Here is a 24593-nt window from a genome sequence, read left to right on the forward strand (position 1 = left end):
GTTTATGATTTCAGTTAATGATCTTTCTAAGGAAGTAAAAGTTGATTCATGAAGTTCTTTGCAATCTTGTAACACTCCTCTTTTGTTTTCTATGATGTCTGAATTTTGATGATTTGAAACAAACTTAAGGGTATGGATTACTGAAACCATAAGTATGGTTAATGGTTTTGATAGTCTTGTATGTGAAACCAAGATAATTGTGTAATGGTTTTAAATAATGATTAAGATGTTATACACTGAAATTATTACTGAAATCATAAGTATCGTTTAATGATTTTGATAGTCTTGTATGTCAAACCAAGATAATTGTGTAATGGTTTTAAATGAAATTATTATTGGTACATGGTTTTAAATAATGATTAAGATGCTGAAATTATTACTGAAACCATAAGTATGGTTTAATAGTTTGAAAGTCTTCAATGTGAAACCAAAATAATTATCTAGTGGTTTTAAATAAAATTATTATTGGGACATGGTTTTAAATAATGATTAACATGTTATACACTGAAATTATTACTGAAACCATAAGTATGGTTTCATGGTTTTGATAGTCTCTAATGTGAAACCAAAGTAATTGTCAATGGTTTTGTAATAAAACAAAATAAAAAATGTGATAAACATTTAAACTATTATTCACTAATTATAGTACACACTTATAACATTTAAACCAATTATCAAATGTGAATTAATCAATCAGTGACCACTTTTTTTTTTTGTAAAACCTCATCATCTCCCTTTTGTTTCATCCGTTGTAAATCGAATTTCTGCCTTTGTCTAAATATAATTGTGGTTTAATGGTTTTGATAGACTTGTATGTGAAAGAAAAATAATTGTCTAATAGTTTATAAAATAAAAGAATAATGAAAATTATTATTGATAAATGGTTTTAGATAATGACTATTACTGAAACCATAAGTATGGTTTAATGGTTTTGATAGTGTTCTATGTGAAACCAAAATAATTGTCTAATGGTTTTGTAACAAACTATAATCATCAATACATAACAATAAAGAATGTGAAATGTATAATTTCCAATAGATCATATCAAAATATTTCCAATAAACTCTAGTACAAACTTATAACATAAAAACAATCAATCAGTGACCATTCTTTTTTTTAAAGCCGCATCATCTCTCTTTTGTTTCTTCCGATTTATAAGTAATTTCTGCCTGTCTCTAGCTTTTTCATAATCACTTTTAAGTCGCTTCTTTGACTTAATTGGATTTAGACTTTATTTGAACTTTGGTGCAGTGGACTTCACCCCAGCAGATGGTTCACCGACAGCAGCTGCTTTTGAAGATTTAGATGGCATCACGGAAGATGGGTCTGTACGAATACCTTTAGAAAGAAGCAACTCCTCTGCCTTTTTCCCAGCTTCAAGAACACCGTGGAGAAAAATTTCAGATGCCTGCGGATCTACGCAAAAACGTGTAGAAAGCTGAACTGTAACAACAAAATTTGTTGATATCGTTGTGCTTGAGTGCTGTCTTCATTGCCAACATTGATGGTAGATTTTAGCTTATCGACAGACGGACGCACATCTCTAGTCCAATGCTTTAAAACATATTGTCCTGGTATTGTCTTCAAAAAATGATATTACACATAACCACCTAAGAACTCCAAGATCTTAAAAACATGTCGACATAAGAAGCCCCTTGTTCTTAAACATACGACATGAACAACTAAAACTTTTGCTTCTAATGTCAACTGTGACAACCCTTTCATCAAGTCGATCATGATCTTCAAAACTTGGGAAAATGTTTTCTTGAAGTTATGCATCCAAAACATCAACATTGGAAGGCCCGTCATTATCATTATCAACATCATCATAATTATCATTAACCTTTACAATTGTGAAAATTTGAAAAACTTGTTCAAGGCAGACCCTTTTGTTGTGTCCTCCTCATAATAGTATTTGAAGGAAAGGTCATACTGCCTGTGAATAAATGCAAAGCAAGCTGGTGTGTACTTGATTACAACGGACCGCATCAGCTGACTGTTGGGATAATTATTTTTTGTTCTAGTGTTTGCAGCCTTGAAGTCCAACTCAGCATGATTATCCCTCATTCTCTGAACCACAATGTTGAAATGACTAAAGAATCGAACAAGTGAATGGTCTGGCTGCAAAAATCCACGAAGAAAAGCATTGCAAGACTCGCTTAACTGAGTCGTTTTCGGACCAATGCATACGATTTCCGTGAGTTTGAACAAGCCACCTAAAGTCTGAAGTAGGTCTTCCATCAAAAAAAAAATTCATCATCTAATCCCAATTGTAGTCAAAATCTGATTCATCGTCTACATTTGAAACCAAATTAGTTAACTCATCGAAAAATGCACTGTTTGCACAAGAGACGAGATTTTTCTTTGCATTCTCTTCCATGTGCCATGAGCAAAGCCCGTGAAAAACACATGGAAAAATATTCGTAATTGAACTCAACAACGCACTAGCCTGGTCTGTATATATCGTCTGTGGTTTCTTATTGGACATACACTTCAAGAATGTTGTAAACAACCAATCAAAAGTAGCTGCTGTCTCATCATACAGTAGCGCAGCACCAAATAAAACACTCTTACGTTGATTGTCAAAACCAATAAAGGCAGCTGAAATGTAAATGAACTAAATCAGAACAAAATACAACATATATATAAATTACACTAAATAATGAAAGCAATCACTAATTTAAGTGCATTCCAACCCTCAATTAGAATGCATTTATGTTTCTTATAATTAGTGATTGCTAGTCTATAATCACTAATTATAATAAATCACGCCTTAGCAGTGAGTAAACTCAATGATAAAACAAAAATGAGAAACTCTCGATCATAGAATATCTAATAAGTATGTACTCAAATACTAAAATTTATCACAAAAATAATTAAAGGCTAAAATATGGTTTTAGTCCCTGCAAATATGCATCGTTTTGGTTTTAGTCCCTGTAACTTTTTTTTGTTTTTGGTCCTTGCAAAATTTTTTGTTTTTTAAAATAGTCCCTGATCTCATTTTTGTTATGATTTGCATACGTGGCACATGATGACTAAACTGATTTTGTAGTTTTTGGTCCCTGCAAAATATTTTGTTTTTTAAAAAGGTCCCTGCAAAATTTTTTGTTTTTGAAATTAGTCCCCAAAATTTTTTGTTTTTGAAATTAGTCCCTCTAGGGACTAATTTAAAAAAAAAAAAATTTGCAGGGACCAAAAACAATTTTTTTTTACAAGGACTAAAACCAAAACGAGACATATTTGCAGGGACTAAAACCATATTTTAGCCATAATTAAACTGTTTGAAAAAAATAATTTGAAATTGATTGAGATGATTCGACCAGCTTGGATGTTCATTAATTTGAAAATCAAATGGACTACTGAGATGTCATGGCTCATTCTCCCACCTAGTCAAATGGATTCAACAGATGTCCTTGATACTGTTAGTATCTCTGCCTTTCAATTCAATACACTTTTTAAACATAAAATGGCCTAAAGATCGATCACACGAGACAATTTCTGGATCTTGTTCAACAAGACGTATCCTTGCTTAATGGTTGCTCAGTAAAGAGCATTCTTATGATCAGGGTGGTTTGTTTCAAGTATGCCTGCAACCTTATCAATCTTACAGTCAAGTTGCCCACTGATTTCTTAAACATAAATGCATTTGGAAAAAAATAAATCAGTAGACTAGAGATCTCTTAAACTACAGACTCGGACACATATGCCACACACACCTAGACACTAGGCAGTTCAAAATGTCCTCCTACCTATACTATCCATGCTAGAAAAAAATACAACATAATGAAAGTAAACACTAATTTAAAACCTGAGAGAAGTACAAAATACTAACCTAATGGCCGATATTGATTGTTTGTTGGGTAAGTTGTATCAAAACTGATGACATCGCCAAATAGAGAATAATCTAGTTGCATAATTCCATCTGCCCAAAAAAATGTACTCCTACCTATTCTATTCATGCCAGAACAAAATACAACATAATGAAAGTAAACACTAATTTAAAACCTGAGAGAAGTACAAAATACTAACCTAATGGCCGATATTGATTGTTTGTTCGGTAAGTTGTATAAAAACTAATGACATCGCCAAATAGAGAATAATCTAGTTGCATAATTCCATCTGCCCAAAAAAATGCTACCTATGTGTAACACCCCGTTTTCCCAACATAAAAATTTCATAAATTAATCAGAGTAAAACACCTTAAACGGAATGTTACACTTCTTTTCTTAAAAATCACAAATGGAATAATTAAATAATTATCCTTCAAATTTCAACAACGTAATAATTAAAACGTTGCAGCGGAATTAATTCAAGGACAATAAAAGCTTCAACAACATGTTCCAAAATTGACACATAAAGGAATGATAAACATAGCAACAATTCACCATCCCGTTATGTATCAGAGCCCTAAGACACTTGAGCCACCACTCCTACTAATCTTTATTACCTGCAAGTTACCCATACGAAGGGCAACATTTTCAAGCAGAAGGGGTGAGATTCACAATCAATAATAATAATAATATATAATTCATCAAATGCATCTAACAACTTAAACTCCATCAATTAGTAATAATAATTCTTTTAACGACTCCTAAACCATATCATGTACTCATCATATCAACAGTCATAACTTGATATCATAAACAACATCATAACATCATCATTTAACTTCATAATCAACATCTTAATCATAATCATATAACATCATACTGATAATTCGTATACAACATGACAACTTCATAATCAATGGACATAAACAACGTAACAACATCATATTCATAGTTCATATACAACATAACAACATCATTAATTCGTATTAACATTCTCCACCAAGCACCTTATTAACAACTCATGAATAGAGGACAACTTAGCAACTATACGTAACATCAATCATTTCATAATAATAATTATTCATCAAACATTCCATTAGCAATTCATGAATAAAAGACAACTTATCAACTTAACATAACCATCATCAAGTACATTTAACAACTCATAGATAACATCACATAATCATCATCACAACATTCATAATCATCATCATGTAACATCATAACAACCTCATATTCAACACCATAAACAGTCATCATAACATCGTAATCAATATCATAAACATCTTCTCATAATATAAACGACACAACATAATCATCACATCATAACAATATAAACATCTACATATATTCAACAATAATGTTCTTACTTCTTTAACTTTAGTAACACTTACTAATTCAACCAACAACGACGATAACAACAAGATTCAACAACAACGACAACAATTATCCAATATATGTATATATTTCATAATCAACAACATCATCAATAAGATGGCAATTCAAACCAACGACAACGACTCATGCAAAGACATGATGACACATCTAAGACTCCTCACAAATGCAACTATGCATGTGGTACCATATTCAGGGCCGTGACCCACACCGCTGTCGAATGGTTAAAGCATTCTCATCAGGACATAAGTCCTCACCGCTCAACACCGCTTTGAACAACTAGTGTTCCACCGCTTTGAACGACAAGGCGTTCCAGAGCCGAAGCTCTCCCACTTTTATGCTTATGTAACTGACCCACTTATGTATATCTACATACAACTCAACAACATCAACGACAACCACTACTCATCAATGCATATATGTAAATATGACTTCACCTCGACAATCCAATTAATAACACTTCAACCTTTGAAAAGAATTCAGCAACATGTATAATTTATTTAAATATAAATATACATCACAGTCAACAATAATCCATCATAATTGATCCAATGATTCCAGAAAATACACAATTAATCATAATCAAACTAATGCATCAAGTTCATTAAACATAGTATATGTTCACTTGGTTTCATACTCAATCATCTCCAAATTCACTCAACTCAACAACGGCAACATCAACGACAACGTAGACAACGACAACTGTGCATAAATAATTATAACTTACTCCACAACTTAGTCAACATCAACAACTTAAGACTCCAATACTTTGGACGACATCTTACATCTTAGACCGTCACATGCAGCTTAATCAATTTACAACAACAACATAGGCAGCACATAGACATCTCAAGATATAACAATATCAAATGATAATCAACATCACTTAAACATCTTATATAATCCATATAATGCATATACAAATATATCTCATTACTAACAACATCAAATCATATTATATCTGACTCACTCAACATCAACAGTACTATAATCAACCTCCATTCCTACCCCAAGGGTCAACTCACAACATGGGTTAAATACTCTTAAACACCTTAATTGTACTCATATTACTTCTAGTTTTGAGCCTTGGAATTATCCCATAAGTTTTGGATTAACTTGGAAACGGTTGTGCTGAATTATCATAAGATTTCACTAAGACCTACTTGGAGTATTTTCATCATATCTCAAAAACTAAAAATCATTTTCCAGTCAAACCAAAGCCATTGGAAAGCTAACAAAATTATCTACAACTTTCATGTTTACACCAAAGGCTAATTCAAAACAGATACGTGTGAAAAAGACACAAGAACACAAAATAAGAAATGCTGTCAAAAGGCACTTCGCTTAAGCGAACTACTTACAGTAGCTGTTCGCTTACAGCTCGCTTTCGGCTCGCTTAAACGAACAGTCATCGTTTCTGCATAATTTTTCACGGGTTTAAACCATTTTTCACCCCAAAACTCCCAATTTTGATCTCCCAATGCCGAAACATGTTTTCAAAGATTGTTTATAGGTTCATTATACAATTAGGCATCTAAAGGAACATAAAACATGCATCAACAACAACAATTCATCTCATTCTCACAATCTTGCAATTTCCCCCAATTTTTCTCCAACCATCCTAACCTCTCCAAATTCGGATTACAGCAACATTATAATTCCTAAAATCGATCTGAATATGAATTCTAAGCATAATCAACATGAATCCTTACTCTTTTCTTCCAAAATCAGTATAGAACCCTAATTCCCAAATTCTTATTTTTCAAAAACAATTCTAATCAAAACAATTTTCAGAAACCATATATTATAATCATTGAAGGTTAGCCTCACCCTTACCTTAATTTAGATAAACAAAAGCACAACAATCGGATTCTCTGACTCCACTTGTTCTTCCCACCCTTGTTCTTGATTTTCTCTCCCAAAACTTGTTTCACGTAAAACTGCTTCTGACCTTTTCTTTTCCTCACTCCTAAAACTATAACTCCCCCTTTATTTCATTAAACTCCCTTAATTTTTATTAAATCCTAATTAACTCCCACACTCCAAAATAATTATATTTCTCCACTTATTCTATTAAATAATGAAAATAACCATTTAATAAAATACACCACACCACAAAATCAACATAAAACATTTAAAATCATATAAAAGACTTTAAATCCACTAAAAATAATTAAATAACAATTAGGGCGTTACATATGTCTTCTGCAGCATCAACTTGGATATCATAGTAAAAAGATGGTTTCGAGAGAGCTTCATTTCTAAAGAATTCTTGAATTACAGTTGCTTCACCAACCACCATCTCCTTTTGACGAATTGTCATTAGATAGTTCTTTAAGTCCGAAAACCGAAAAGAAAGATTCTTCGTGCCTCCAACTCCTTGACCCATAACTTCATAAGACGTTCTCATCAACACTCCAGCTTTAGAATTTATTACAGCGAGTTGTCCTTGAACTTCATTTACTTCTCGAAATGATCTCAGGTAACACAAATGCTCTGGTTTATGTAATGGATGACAGTGAGCCACATCCCATCTATATATCTTATAGACATTAAAAACTTTATTCAGCTTCAAACATATTCCAGCTTTACAACCAACCCTTTCCTCAGGTTTTTCTTTCACTTTCACAAACTCAATAACCACTGGACTGTCTGATGTTGGTCTGTTGTTATGATTAAGCAGACTTCCCTTCTTGAAACCTTGTTTGTTACAAACATAACACACATAATGTACCTTATCTCATTTCTTATTTTTTTGAATTGTTCTTCGACTTCAACATAGTCCTAATAGAGAATCCAGTGTTATATGCATAATTACCATAAAAATCTTCAATCTCTTTAATAAATTTAAAGACTAAAGACTTCCTTGATTCTTTATTGCTACGGGAGTAACATTGAGAACTATCAGCATGAATCAGTGATGAAGTTTCAACACTCAATTGTCCACTCTCAGATGAAGTTGATATCAAATCCATTGAAAACAGCAACAAACACTATTAAGAACAAAGAACCATTAGATATGAAATTGAAGCTAAATTGTTCTGTTACATATCATAAGTTGAAACTAAAACTGAAGCAAAATTGATCCTTATCCAATTGCTACAACTGAAGCTAAATCGATCCTAATATCAACAATTGAATCACTAAATTGATCCTAAGAACAGAAAACCAGTAACAAATCTGAAATTTGAATCAAAAGCTAAATACAACAAAAATCATATACCTCTTCAAATTGCAGTACGAATGCCGCTGGAGAAATCACGTCGTAGCGCGAGCAAGGGTGAAATCCGTGCAACCTCGCCGATGACCTAGCCAGATAAACCACGTCGCAATCACGTCGTCGTAACCTAGCCGGATAAACCACGTCGGAGCAGCGAGCAAGGGTCAGCACATCGAAGTGGCGAGCAAGGTTGAGTCGTATGCGAGTGTGTGCGATCAGATTGTGAGAGTGTGAGCTGAGAAACCTAGGATTATTACATGTGTACACTAGATCTGATGGTTGTGAAGTGTTTATGCACGGTGTATAAAGATTTCGTTATGCACCATAACTTTTTCCCTTAACAATTACCTCAAGTTACTATCAATTCTATTAAAATAACTCTCCACACCAAAATTACTATAATACAATTCGTTCTAAAATTATGAATTTACCCTCACTCACGTAATGATAGAAAGTTCTTTCTCTCACCAAAATCAAGAAGATTACAACACGTTAACGACTTAATTAGGGAGATGAATGAAGCACGTAGGACAAAATAAGGCATACAATCAGTTGTGTATTGAATAGCATGAATCGATAAATCAAGAATCGATGATTCATGATGTTTCTTTGAAAGTTTAGTGAAACGGTGTTTCGGCTAAACCCTAGCAGAAATTATTAGATAAAAGTTTGGTGAATAATAGATAAAAGTACAGAAATTGTTATAGAAAAATGCATTTAACATTTTTCTTTATATCATGATCGTACATAGGCATCATAAGACATGAGGAAATCTTAGCTAAGTTGGGATCTTAACTCATTACAATCATTTATAAGACCTCAAAGAAACATTTTATTTAAAATAAAAATTGGGGGACTATGCCAAATCCAAGGAAACAAATACTATAGAAAACCGCCTCGTTACAAACCTTAAGAGAAATTCTCAATGGAATAAAACTTGATGAAGGAAAAAAGAGTGCAGCTTATACACATAAAATAAAATTTGACAGCTAGATAAACATTATTTATATTTTTAAATAAACAATAAAAGTTGAAATATTGTGATGTCCCCTAGTTTCAATTGTGCAATTAATACAGACTACGAATACATGGCCAACAAGCACCTACAAGACACGTCATATGAAGAGGTTCATCCATCCTTGGACAATCAGCGACAGTAACGCAAGGAATTAAATTGATTGGTTCTCCATTGTCTGATAAAGAATAAAAATGTTACAAAAATATGATAAAATAGGGCGCCCAAAAAAAAAATAGAAAATTTTAAAATGGTGTGAAAAATGCATACGCATTATGGGTTCAGTCCTCTCGTACGCTGCTTCTCCAAAAAATAGAGAAAGAAAGATAATCAAGGAATAAATAAACAGAAGAAACTGTGCCATATTTTTCATCCTTTGAATGTACTAAAGAGATTTATTTTGATCCTTTTATAGTTAAAACTTGAATGCTTTTTTAATTTCAATTCAATAGTTATTTGCTCTCAGAACTAGCGAAAAGCAATTTAAAAAAGAGTAATATTTTTAAAATGTTTTCAATTAGTATTTGTCTGTGACCCTTCAGCCCACTCAGTATATTATAATTCATGCATTTCACATTAAACTTTTAAATTTATAAAAAAAAAAAATTGAAAGAGAATTTATAAATTTATGAAGATGACTATCCCTAATTAGAAAAAGTATAATTATCGACATAAATTTGAAATAATGTTGTTACCAAAAACTAATTTGACATATGTATAAATAATAAAAAACATTGCTAAAAATAAAAAATAAAAAAACATGATAAATGAAATGTATATAAATTACATATCTTTAAAAAAATATTAATATAAACTCTTTAAACATCTACTATAATTAAATATTTTACATTATGGACCGGTCAGAAGACCAACCACACGTTGACATGTGGCCTAACATACACCGCCGTAAGACTCCATGCCTGAAGGAAACGCCAACTTTAAGTGCACCACATCACACACGAGTGTGCCCCCGCACGAGCATAACGTTACATGTGTCCTCTAGCCGTCCCTAATCATAAGCCACGAAACCCGTAGGCAGTTATTTTAAACGCCCACCTATATAAGTGTGACCTTGTTTTAGCCTGTAATTTCAAAAGGCTCATTTAATGCAGTCGACGTATGTTGACTTTTATCTTTGCAGGAATCAAAGCTTTTTCCTTCAAAACTTAAGCAGTTCGACGAAATGCGGACTTAACATGAACGGGTCTAAAAGCCCTAGAGTTCTACAAGACGTGAGTCAGGGATGCAAGACTGTCGAAGTCAAGCGGTTGTCCAAAGAGAAATGGTTTCCTCAATGGAAATGTGGGAGATAAGCGGTTGTCCAAATGGAAGAAGTGTTGATCGTGGAGTTAGGCTATTTCTAGTTAGTTTGCTATGTATAAATAGTTTTCCAAAGGGAAAACGGGTCACAAATCACTTATAGAAATTCTACAACACTTGAGTACCGGCGCGAGAGAAAAGAGTTATACAGAATGCATTTAAAAGATTTGTAGAACCACCTTTATTTTTAAAGCAATGCAATTTATTATTTCTTTAAGTTTCTGCACTTTTAACTTTTATCCTTTATTTTGCATTTACTGTGTTTTCTTTGATTGTAAACCTTTTTCTGTCGAAAGATGTCATTCGGTCTCGTCTTGTTCATAAAGCAACCTATGAATTTGATGAACGCAAACTCTATTTTCTTAAAAACAAATCCACAACACGTCCTAGGATTTCTGGTTTGATCCTGCTTGTAATAATCAAAACCATCCCTTATTGTTTACCAAAAACACCGGTAAACATATTGGCACGCGCAATGGGACCAGCTTTGTGCATTATTTTAAAAAATAATTGGAAGAAATTCCATAACTTTTCAAACTTTTTTCTAAAAACCTTTCTTGTGAAAACTGTTTTTTGAAAATTAGCAATTATTTTTAGTAAACTTTTTATGAGGAAAATATTCGCATTTTGTGCATGCATTTCAGAAGTGGTAAAGCTTTGGAAACAATGACTAAATCCACCAGTAATGGTGCTTCCAAGTGATTAACATATTTAACGAATATTAGACAATAATGAATTTCTTAGTTTCTAATATAATTGAATCTAAGTCTGATTTAATAATGAATTTCTTAGTTTCTAATAGACGTATCGGTTGTCAATATTAAATCCTAATATTGATCTATCTATGATTTTGATAAACTTGCGGACATATACATATTAAATCAGACTTTAGATTATAAACTGAAAAAAAATACTTTGTTAATGGAATCCAACAAATAAGAAGAGGTTCATCTTGGAACCATAAACAAAGAAGTTTGGTTGCTCATGGTAACCGACATCATTACAAAATAATAGAAAATCATTCTCTAGAGAGAACAAGAGGAGGATGGAGATCCTCTGCTTTGAAGCCGATGATGCTCTGACCCCTTGCCCTGTACCGCTAGTTTTATGAATGAATAAACTAGTGTGCAAGGGTCTCTATTTATAGTGCATAATTACTTAGGGGATAATTAAGAGAGTGAAAATAGGGTTTTTCTGTAACGCCCAATTTTATTATTTATTTATTTTATCGAGTTTAGTGCCTTTTTTGGTATAATTTATTTGAATAACGGGTGATGTGTTATATTTTGGTAATTATTAGTAGTTATTATGAGCATTATTAGTGAGGGAATATAATTAAAATAGATTAATGAGACATAATGACAGAATTGGAATAAGGGAGAATGTGTTAGGTTAAGAATATGAGAGGTTAGGAATAGAGAGTCAGAACACGTAAAAACAGTTTTGGGAAAAAGTGAGAAGTCAGAGAAGAGAAGAAGGGAAAGCTTGTAGAATTCAGAATTTAACCAATCTAAGGTAAGGGTGGGACTAACCTTCTTTAATCATGAGTATATAATTATGAAAAAGGGTTTAATTTTGTAGTTGTTGATAGTTTTGATGTTATAGAAGTTAGGTTTAAATTGCAATTTAATTGTTGAAAGTGTAGGTAATTCAATGAATTAGTATAAAAATTGATGTTCTGGTTTTAGAATAATAATAGGCAATGTTTCTTATCAAATTTGGGATTTAGGAAGTTAAATTGGGATTTTTGGGTGAAAACTGATTTCTGCCCGTCGAGCTATATGTCATCGCTCGCCACGACGAGTGAACCTTGCTCGCCTCGCGAGTGACTAGGTATGTTGAGTTCCAGAGAGTTGTCATCGCTCGCCATGGCGAGTGGACCTTGCTCCCCTCACGAGTGTCTAAATATGTCGAGTTCCAGAGAGCCTAAATATGTTGAATTATGTGAAGTATTATTGATGATGAATTGTTGCTGTTTGTGTTAATTAAATTCTTTTACATGAATTATTGCTTATTAGTATTGTTAATGATGAATTGATGCTGTTTTGTGTTGTTAATTTTTTTTATAGAATTATTACTTATTATTATTGAATGTCAAATCTCACCCCTTCTGTTTGTAGTTGGGTAACGTGCAGATAACCAGGAGTAACCGCTGATGTGAGTTAATTCCTCGTGTCGTCATAGGAGTCATGCTCTGATACGTAACAGGATGAGGATGTTTATGTGTTTTGTTTTCCTTTGTTACGTATCTTTTTCTAAGTTGATCTTGGACTACTTTTAGGTGAAATTTTATTATGTTGTTGATGTTGAGGCCTTAGTGCCAAGGATTGTCTAAACGTTGAATATTTTCCGCTGCGACATTGTTTCAATTATTGAAAGGAGTTGTTTAATTAAATATAATGATATTTTGAAGAACGAAATGTGACATCCTGTTTGCGATGAACTCTGATTTATTTAATATTATTTATATGTTGGAAAAATGTGGTGTTACATTTTCCACCCAAAACGGATTGGAAAATAGCAACTCCTGGTCGTGTCCATTATCGGGGCACATGGTTTCATGCGCAAGGGCGCATAGGACAAAAGCTAAAGATGATCCATGCACAGGGCGCGTGGCCTCATGCCCAGGGGCGCATGAGGCATCTCTCCTGTGTGTTATCAGCAATTTTCGACCCTTTTTCGGCCCTTCTTCCATCTTGTGACGCCTTGGAACTTGAAATAAATTTTCTTCACTTTGTATTTTCTTCATAAAACTTCTAACAACCATTGTCTTCAATCTTCATATCGTCAATCCTTCACGTGATGTCTTGATTTGTTGATTTACATGATTTCTCACTACAAAACTCTCAAAACACCTATGGAGTTGCATGATTTAGATAAGAGTGAATTTTTAATTTTTGAAGAAGTTAAACTAACCCACCTAAATTGATACCGGAGAGAATTGAACCCTAGACCTTGAGGAGGAGCAAACTCCAAGGTCCCAAGCCAACACCACTAGGCCAACCCAAATGAGTTTTAGATAAGTGTGAATTAAAACGACACGAATGAAAACAATACAAAAAGTTCCTCAAACTATTGACAATTCCTCTAATAGACTTCTAATTTACCTTCAAATGCAAATAATTACACTAAAAACATAGCTAAAGACATCATATGTTAATCCAAAATCAATAGACATGAAAATCCCATCATTCATGTGGTACAAATTTCAAATTCACTTTAAAAGCAATAGGTTCTATTTGGTATACTTGAAATGATTGGAATGAATGAATGAAACACGATCGGGATGGGGAAGAATTAATCAATCGTTGTGGAGAACAACCCGAGATCGAAATCAGAAACAATGTATTGGTATGGAGTACTGAAAGAGATGAAACATAATTATGTGTTTAAGGCAAAACTGTGTAGGAACAAAATGTGTTTAACATTAACTTTTGAGAGTTTTGATGATAATAAGATATTAAAAATTGTCAATTGCTCCTGTTATTCTTTGTCATCTTCTAAGTTAACCATGACTGGTTGTTTATCTAAATAGAGGAATGAGAACCAAAAGTTAAAGAAGGGTAATATCCACAATCAAGAAAGTTAAAATATAAAAAAATTATAAAATTAACTTTCTATGTAACTAATGGCATTTTGCTTCTGGTAGGAGGGAACACAACACATATTGGCATGAGGGAACACCACACTTATTGGCTCTACATCTTTCTGTATTATAAAAAAAAAATAAAAAAAGATATCATACTCTACATCTTTATACAGTCCTTAAGAAGTCCGTTAAAAAACATATCGCTTTAAGAAGAATATTTTATTTTCTCGTTGTCTAAAACTTCATATTTGGAACATGGATTCCATGGAAAAATCTATTTTCTCTTTATGATACAAAAGCATTGCAATGTTAAGTTGAAGCTTAACTATATACTAGCGTCCAGACGGGCACTCCCGTGCCCGTCTGTCCGCTTTTTCTACTGCGCTAACGCATATATACTTCATGATTGTTTTTTTTTACATAAAATAAATTAATATATAGTTTATCATTCACGAATACTTCTAAGAAGAAAAAACCTAATGAATAGAGATTTATTGGTGCCATTTTTATCCTCCCTTTTTTGGTTATTTGTTTCGATAAAATATGTATACAATATATTTACCTTCTTTGTATAATTTAATTTCCAAATAAATATATATGAATGACATTCTTCAAAAAAAAATTATATGGATGACATATTCCAAAAAAAAAAAAGAATATGTATGACATGAAATATTCATCCGCACTTATAAGGTAATGATAATTAACACATATTAAAACAAAAATAATATAAAGTATAAATTGGTACTCCCTTGCAAACCGCATCGTGACTCCAACATTTACTTTAAACCCATTCGCAAAGAACCTGTCGAACCTAAAGAAAACAACCATAGAAAATTACAAAATACCAAGTAAGAAGAAAATGCCACCCCTGATATTGTCGTCAGTCGCAGGCTCAGGAACTATCAGTGTCTCCCGTAATCATCATTTCTTTTTCTACTACTTTAAGGCATGTAACTCATAAACAATATGTTTTTCAACATCAATGTTGATTTAGTTTTTCTTGATATATCTTGAACAAAATTATAATAATTAAAAGAAAGACTGAGCTTGATTAAAAAAAAGTATCGAATTGGATAAAAAAAATGTAAGATATCTTCTTTAACATGGAGTTATATATACTAAGTTTTGTGATGCACACTCGTCTCTACTAAAAAAAACGAAAATTAGTGAAGGAAATTTAGAGAGGAAAAATGAGAAATTCCTATCTAATTCCGTCACTAAATTTTGCGACCAAGGAATTTGTGAGGGGTTTTAAATTTTCCGTCACTAATTTCACTCCCTAATTTTGCTTTTCTTAGCCATATATGGATGATGATATGCATGAAACATTAGTGACATTTATGGGGTGGTTTTGATGAAGCCATTAAATATTTCTCATCGCTAACACAATTTAAAGAAACCAGTACACATATGCTCTACATTATTTCTAGAGCAATTAGAATCTGTCACAGAATATTTCACAAAAAAAAAAGTAAAAAATATGTCGCAAAATATTTCCTCAAAAATATAGAATTTGTCGCAAAATATAAAATTACAAAAAATCAAAGGCTAACCAATAGAACAAAACTTTGATAACACATCCAAGTCATACATAGGGCGAAGACATTTCAATAAGAGCGAAAGAAGGTTTATAGATTTTAATCATCACATTAGTCATATTACTTATTCATACTTTGCGAAATTTTTGACTGAAAAAGTCAATCTAACATGGAACGTGGAATGATAATTAAACTGGGGCATATAAGTGATGTTCTTATTTGAGAAATCTTGAAAAAATATAAGGCAAGAGCCCCTTCCCACAACCACCCCTTCCTTTTTTTTTTCATCCATGAACCCTCCTTCCATATCCTAGGAATATCTATCTATCAATCTATCTATCTCTCTCTGTCTCTATCTCTCCCCCATCTCCCTCCCTCCCTCCCTCCCTCTCTTGCTCCCTCCCTCATGGACATGGACACAACCATACAACTATCCTACTAACCTATCTCTCAAATCGTTGTTCGGATGCTTTGCTACACGGCCATACAACCAAATATTTTCTCGATTCATCAATTATTCAGTGAATAATACAATTATTTGGTTCTATGTTGAATTTGGATTTTTTTATTATAAAAAGCATAAATTTTGTAAGTAAATGGAGATAAATTTATGATCATCACATAAGGCATATCAATAATAGTATAGTCGTATATGTATGATAACATGTCTAACCGTAAAACTTTGTATGATACCAATTACTTCCATGTAATTGAATTAGAAGAAGCAGTTCTCTCAACTTATGTCGTTAAATCAAATTCATCACTTGATCGTTAATTCAAAATGATCAACAAAATTTGAAAGTAAAATAAATTTAAATCAGCATTAGTCACTTAACTTGATAGAAACAATTATCTCTAAATAGTCCAAAAATTGAATTATATGAGTCAGATCACTTTGCATGTTGCCTGGTGACATCCATTTGTTGTCTTTGGTTGAGAATGTTTTGACATAAATAGAGTGCACATTCATTAAATAAAATGGTTATTCAAAAAAAAAATGCAAACAAACTACAAAGTGAAGGCAAACTAAAATAATGTTAACCTCACAGTCCCTAATGTAAATATCATCTACTTGAACAACCCTTAAAGAAAAACCTGACTTTTGTATAAGCGTATACAACTCCCTGATTGTGGAAAGTACAAATAACAAATTGATGTCTTTTTATGCGGATCATTATGGATATGGAAAACAGGTCAATGAACCATATATAGTATGAACACAAATAATAACTACTTACATGGGAAGAGCGAAAAGATAGTTCCTGATCATGTTGAAAAAGTTGCTGATAAAGAAATTTAAGACGTGAAAAGAGATGAAGAGATTTAAAGAGAAGAAAAAGGATATTGCAATGGAAATACATGAGACACAACATTTATTTTATAAACTCAAGTGATGAGAATTCACAAATCGTATAATGTCCAGACATAAGAACCATACTTTTTCTCTGAACCATGAAATGCTAAGAAAGAATCTTTTAACGTCCACTACCTTCAACACCTTTCTCAAAAGCCTGTTAACCCAAATAACTTGTGTCACTATTGATGCAAAACAAAAATTACTCTTTCTCTAATAAACATGTAAACCCATCATCTCTCTATCATTCTTGTCTTCTCATGTTTCTTCTTTGTCTATCTCTCTCTTTCCGATGGATGATTTCCCGATTTCCGCCATTGTAGTCGTGTTATTGCACGGAAGTGGAAATCAAACTATTTCTAAAATTAATTTAAAAAACAGATAGAAGGAATGAACGTAGTGGTGAAAGTAAATGTTGTATCATGAATATTATTCGTAAATGAATTTTGAAAGAAAAAGATAATAAAATTAAAATTTAGAAACACACTTGGCAAAGTTTTTTTCCTCTTCCGTAAGTGATTTCACTTTTTTCAATTAACCTATGTTTCCGTTCGATGACTTTTGTCCCTTCAATTAGAAATTGGCAATGTAAACCATCAATGTTGAAGGTGTATCACCATCAAATAATAGTGAAAGTGAAAATTCTTTATTGAAAGAAACCAGAAGGAAGTTAATATAGGGAACCAAAATTTATACTCATGAATCTCTATCCCCTATTCGATATCTCTCTATAAATAATACATGTATATTATTTTGGTTGTCGTTGACATACTTTTACCCCGTGTTTATCTCAAATTTTGATACCCCTTCATCTATAGTTACTTCCTATGTTTTCCTCACAAATCAAGCAATTATTCCCATTCCTCAATTTGTTTATTATTTGAATTTGTCAAAACCAGAGTCTCTCTAATTATTGAACTTCAAATATGCTTTTAGGGAAATTCAATTTTTGTGTGTGTTGATTTTCACTGACAAATTTAGAAAATTAAAATATGAGACTCCCTCGTAAGCATAAAACTAACAAATACAAATCAAAGCCAAGAAAGAATCAAAAATGAAAATATGTAAACATGTGTGACTATGTAAACATGTGTGAACTTCTGCAACCCTCCCCCTTCATATTCTGACTATGTGTGACTTTGTCTCCGTCGTTGCGACCATGCATGAATACTTATGCAACCATTCCCCTTTGGTGCCAATTGAAAGTAAATGAGTGAGATATACAACAAATACAAAATGGAAATAGAATAAATAGGAAATAGAATATTGAAATAGTGCTTCAATCATTAAGAAAAAAATGCTTGTAATTCGTTCTTCTTGAAAAAGTGGGCACAAGGCTTGATGTAATTGTGTGGGATTTTATGCCCCTTGATAATAGAATAATTTAAGTTTGTGGTGGTACCATGATGATGAATACTCCAGGGATCAACTTTTGTAAACTTCCTTATTCTTCTCGTTTTCTAAGTCCATCTTCACATGTTGTTCTGCGCACCACACATATGATCAACCTTAATAGATGAGACGGTAGCAGTTTATTTTGTAACCGTCTAAGCACTTTTTTTTCCTTTTGGAAAGAAACCGTCTAAGTACTTGCATGCCATGAAGGGTGTAAAGTGGAATTATATATTCATTTTAGGGGTAAACTTGGCAAAAAAAAAGGCTACACCAAAAGCAAGTATTGCCTTTATAAATAAGTATAGACTAGCGTCCAGACGGGCACTCCCGTGCCCGTCTGTCCGCTTTTTCTACTGCGCTAACGCATATATATTTTACCTTGTTTTTTTTTTTTTTTGTATAAAATAAATTAATATATAGTTTGTCATTTACAAATATAAGAACTAAAAACCTGATGAATAGAAATTTATTGATGCCCTTTTATCCTCCTTTTTTTGTTTGTGTATTGCAATAACATTCTTTGTATAATTTTATATCCACATAACTATATATATATATGGATGACATGAAATATGCATCCCAAATATAATGTCATGGTAATTAACATATATTAAAACATTGCATCCATTTGTAGAAACAAATTAAGAAAATATTTTAACTAAAATCAATAAACAAACATCTTTGTATCCAAAGTTTGTAAAACAATTCATATCAATATTTAATATATCAATTCAAAATTTCACATATGTTAAAACATAAACATGGTAGCATAAAACCTTCAATGTAAGTGATATATTGAAACTTCATGCATAAGCAGATTCAAATGTGCTTTAACTATGTTTAAAATAATGGAATTTCATGTTGAAGTAGATTCAAAGTGTTTTAACTATGTCTAAAATAATCTAACTAACAGGACATGCATCATTTGTTTTGTGCAACTAAATTTGTGCTTTACTTGCACTATAACTCTATTAACTTTCAAGGTTGTTGCATTATTCTAGAATATCAAGATTGGGTGTAAGGCTGATGTGGCTCCTGTGACATTAGTTATGAGGAATCCGAAATAGCCTTCATTCATATCTCAATTAGAAATGTGAAGAAAAGACCAACAGCACTCAATTTGAATGTGAAAATGTATAAACTTAACAAAAAGAAGATAGAAAATATAAGCGGGAAAAAATTAACACAAATCATGTACCATTTTGAATGGAAAACTAAACCCAACCACTGAAACTCATTAAGTCCATAACTAAAATGTCTAAAGCAAAAATTATTTTCTTATTGCAGTAGCAAGGATTAAAACAATAAAATATGCCAAATTTTATCACTGATATTTATACTTCTTCGAACCAACGGTGTTCAAATTATAGAGTAAAAGTTAAATATCATAGCATCAATGGAAGGCGAGGTCTATTTGTGATCTAAATATAATCATCTTAAAATTCAAAAGAGAATGCAAATTAACTTTGAAGATACATATCTGGTTGGATATGAGGGTGTTAGAGTATACGATCTTAGAAGGAAGGAAAAGAGAACTTTTAATCAAAACAAAAGCGAAAAAGTGTACGATATTATATTATAAAACTAAACTAACATCAAAATTTTGAGGCATCTTCATTCACAAACAAATTAAACTCCCCTGCCATAAACAAAACTCATAGTAAATAAATAACAGGTAAAAAGGAAGGAAATAAAAGAGTGATTAACAACAATAAAAAAAAAGAAGCTATAGAGAGATTAACAACGATTGTAAGTAAGAAGGTTCATAACAAAAAAGATAGAAGAATGTATACAGAGAAGAAATAAAAGAATACCAAAGTGGTGGAAATTTGACAGGAAAGAAAGAGATAATAAAGTCATGTACATACAATTACAATTGTAGAAAGTAAGAATGATTTACCGTAAGTCAACAACATCATTCCATGATGAAATGTTCTAATTTTCTTTTTTTGAGTAAAAATGGTTGACAGTGAAATGAATGAAATGAATTAATGGAGAGATAAGATAACAATGGATAGAGATTTTTTTTTTTGTTGATAGGAACAATAGATAGAAATTGTAAATGAAAAAAAATGGTAGAATTGATGATTGTATCATTGTGTGTAGCAACATGTATTTTTGTAATTGAAATAGGGAAGTAGTTATTAACAATTCTGTGAGTGAGAAGTTAATGGAAAGTAAGTAACCGAAATTAAATCTAATTGAAAAGGCATTTTGGGATTTACAAAAAAAGGCTACACCAAAAAATAGTATTCCCTTTATAATAGAAACCGTCTAAGTACTTGCATGCCATGAAGGGTGTAAAGTGGAATTATATATTCATTTTAGGGGTAAACTTGGCAAAAAAAAAAGGCTACACCAAAAGCAAGTATTGCCTTTATTAATAAGTATAGATAAGGCAAATTATACATTAGATCATTCACTAAAAGAATGATGCAAGCTATGGACTTTACGTAATGAAAATTCCTCAAATTCGTGAAGTCAAATTCATGTCATGCATCACCTTGCTAGTGATTGTTCTACAGCAACATGTTAGGTGATCTTTCATATACATTGAAACATTTGGTAAATGAGTGCTTAATGAATTTTTGCATTGATTCAAGTGTATATGATCATGACCTTTGGTAAAGGGTGTTTAATGAACCTTAGCATTAATTCAAGTGTATAAGATAAACCTTTGGCAAAAAGGTGCTTAATGAACCATAATATTGATTCAAGTCAAAGAGTGTTTTCTCTCATGAGAAGGTCATATATGCACTGTAATGTTTGGCATTTGGGCATTAATTTTGTACAAAATTATGTTACATTACAACATAATCTCCATCATTCTTTTACTCTAAATCATCCATCAATTCTCTAAAGCATGAGTGAATTGTTGGAACCATAATTGTAAAATACCGTTAGGAGATACGCTTGGTGTGGTTGTGCAATACACGTCAAGGAACTCATATAGTATTCTGAAGGGGATTCGCCGGTCATTCCTATTGCATCCAATATACAGTTATTGGTGGGGGAGAATCGAACCTAAAGGTTTGTATGGCAACCCCATGCGCTTTGAGTTTTACATGCATAACCATTAAACTTGTAAGGTTTCAAGTGCTACAGCCTCTTCCCAACAATCAGATATACAACAATATTTGAAATTTTTGTGCACTCTTCATCATTTTCTTGGTGGAGTTATTGCAGCAGACCCCCAACACAAACAAACTCCAACAATCTGCAAGGTTCAGAAAAAGGCTGGCTAAAGCTCAGTTTGCTTAAGCGAAGGGCATCTCGCTTAAGCGACCAGCTACAGGAAATTTGAGGCTTCGTTCGCTCACAGCTCGCTCATGGGTTCGCTCAAGCGAACACAATGTCGTATCTAAACAAGTTATTCGCTTACGGGTCGCTCACGGTTCGCTTAAGCGAACGGCTAAGGACAAATTCTGGGCAGCGATTTTGATCGCTCGCTTAAGCGACGGGTAGTTCGCTTAAGCGACTACTCATCTGGGCAGGGTAAAAGTTACGATTTTCAGACTTCTCATCACTCCAAAAACCCAATTTTAATCCCCTGATCACCCAAAACGTTTTCCAGGAATGTTTACAGGTCTTATACACAACTAAGCAACTAAGGAAACACAATTTATGCAATAACAACATCAATCCAACATATTCCAATAATCATACAAACTTTCTCAATTCATTCCACCAATCCTAATTTCATTCTAAATTCATAGAACAGCAACATCATAGGTTAAGAAATCACACAGAATATCAAATTACAATATATTAAACATGATTCTTCCATTTTCTTTCAAAATCATTCTCCTAACCTAATTTATCAATTTACCTGCAAAACTATTCTTTCAAATTAATTTTTCAGAATTTATATATTAAGATCATTGAAGGATAATCCCACCCTTACCTTAGAATTTTAGGAAGAATTAACACAGCAAATCAGCTCCTAAGTTTTCCCCCTTGTTCTTGTTTTCTCTTGCTTTCTCTAGTTCTTCTCTCCAACACAAAATGTTTTCACGTACAATTGTTTTTCCTAATCTTTCTTTCCTTATTCCCTCAAAGTGTAACTTCCCTTATTTCATTAAACCCCTCCTAATTACTATTAATTTCCAATTAATCCCTAACCTCCTAAAATAATTCATTTTCTCATATTATTCTATTTATATTAAATAAATTATATAAATAAATTCCACACACCACATAAATCATATATAATACTTTAAAAACAACACACAAAAGACCTTAAATAATTCTAAAATAAATAAAATACCACTAGGGCGTTACAACTCTCCCCAACTTAGAGGATTTCGTCCTCGAAATCTTACCTCAAACAAACAACTCCGGATACGATTCTTGCATCTTACTCTCCAACTCCCAAGTCAAACTTTCACCAGATGCTCCACCCCAAACAACCCTTACAAGAGGTATCTCTTTACCTCTCAAAGACTTCACCTTTCGATCATCAATCCTCAAAGGTAAGGTCTCCACCGTAAGGTTATCTCTAACTTGCACATCATCTCTTGGAATAACATGCGAAGGATCAGGTACATACTTCCGCAACTGTGACACATGAAACATGTCATGCAAATTCGAAAGATGAGGTGGTAATCCAATTCTATACGCCACAGTTCCAACTCTCTCAGATATCTGATATGGACCAATAAACTTTGGAGTCAACTTCTTAGATTTTAATGCACGACCTACACCTGTCATAGGAGTGACCCTCAAGAACACATGATCTCCCTCTTGAAACTCAAGGTCCTTCCTACGCTTGTCATGATAGCTCTTCTGTCGACTCTGCGACGCTTTCATATGTTCTCTTATCAACTTAACCTTTTCTGTAGTTTGTTGAACTATGTCTGGTCCCAACATCATACTTTCTCCCGACTCAAACTAACACAAAGGAGTCCTGCATCTTCGACCATACAATGCGTCAAACGGTGCCATACCAATACTCGAATGGTAACTGTTGTTGTAAGTAAATTCTATCAACGGTAAGTGACTATCCCACGCTCCACCTTGCTCAAGTACACATACCCTCAAAAGATCTTCTAAGGATTGTATCGTCCTCTCAGACTGGCCATCGGTCTGAGGATGATAAGCCGAACTCAGTCTCAATTTCGAACCCAAAGCATCTTGCAAACTCTTCCAGAATCTAGATGTGAACCTCGGATCTCTATCTGATACAATACTCGACGGAATACCATGCAACTTCACAATGTCCCGGATATAAATCTCCGCCAACTGCGCCACCGGAAAACTGATATTTATCGGAATAAAGTGCGCCGACTTCGTCAATCTATCAACTATAACCCATATAGAATCATGTCCTCTCAGAGTGTTTGGTAAACTCGTCACGAAATCCATAGAAATACTATCCCATTTCCACTCCGGTACATCCAAGGGTGTCAACAACCCTGCAGGCCTCTGATGTTCAACCTTAGACTTCTGACAAGTCAAACACGCATACAGAAACTGAGCAACATCACGCTTCAAACCAACCCACCAAAACAGCTTTTTCAAGTCGTGGTACATCTTCGTAGCTCCCGGATGGATACTCAAGCTACTCTTGTGACTTTCTTCCAAAATCAATCTTTTCATCTCATCGTTGTCAGGAATGCAAATTCTGCCTCTGAACCTCAACACACCGTGTTCATCAACCTTGAAATCACCATCTTCAGTTTGATTGCTATCAATCATTAAATCCACAAACTTGACGTCCACTTGTTGTGCTTCTCTGATACTATTCAAGAATTCACTATTGATTTTCAACATACCCAACTGCACACTCTGGGGTAACAATTCACAAACAAGGCTCAAATCTCTAAACTGCTCAAGCAACTCAAATTCCTTCACCATCATGGCCGACATGTGTAACGTTTTCCTACTCAACGCATCTGCAACAACATTAGCTTTACCCGGATGGTAATTCAATCC

At 33.0% G+C, this 24593-nt stretch overlaps 1 long non-coding RNA gene across 1 annotated transcript; it reads right to left on the bottom strand.

Moving 5' to 3' along the window:
* Positions 1-8203: 8203 nt before the first annotated feature.
* Positions 8204-9890, bottom strand: LOC120575893 (uncharacterized). The gene is made up of 3 exons (XR_005642138.1): positions 9731-9890; positions 8449-9638; positions 8204-8218 (listed from the first exon to the last, which is right to left on the bottom strand). It is a non-coding gene; the product is annotated as an uncharacterized lncRNA (long non-coding RNA).
* Positions 9891-24593: the final 14703 nt, after the last annotated feature.

Source organism: Medicago truncatula, chromosome 6 (assembly GCF_003473485.1).
Source record: "Medicago truncatula cultivar Jemalong A17 chromosome 6, MtrunA17r5.0-ANR, whole genome shotgun sequence".
In the NCBI taxonomy this organism is placed as follows: Eukaryota; Viridiplantae; Streptophyta; class Magnoliopsida; order Fabales; family Fabaceae; genus Medicago; species Medicago truncatula.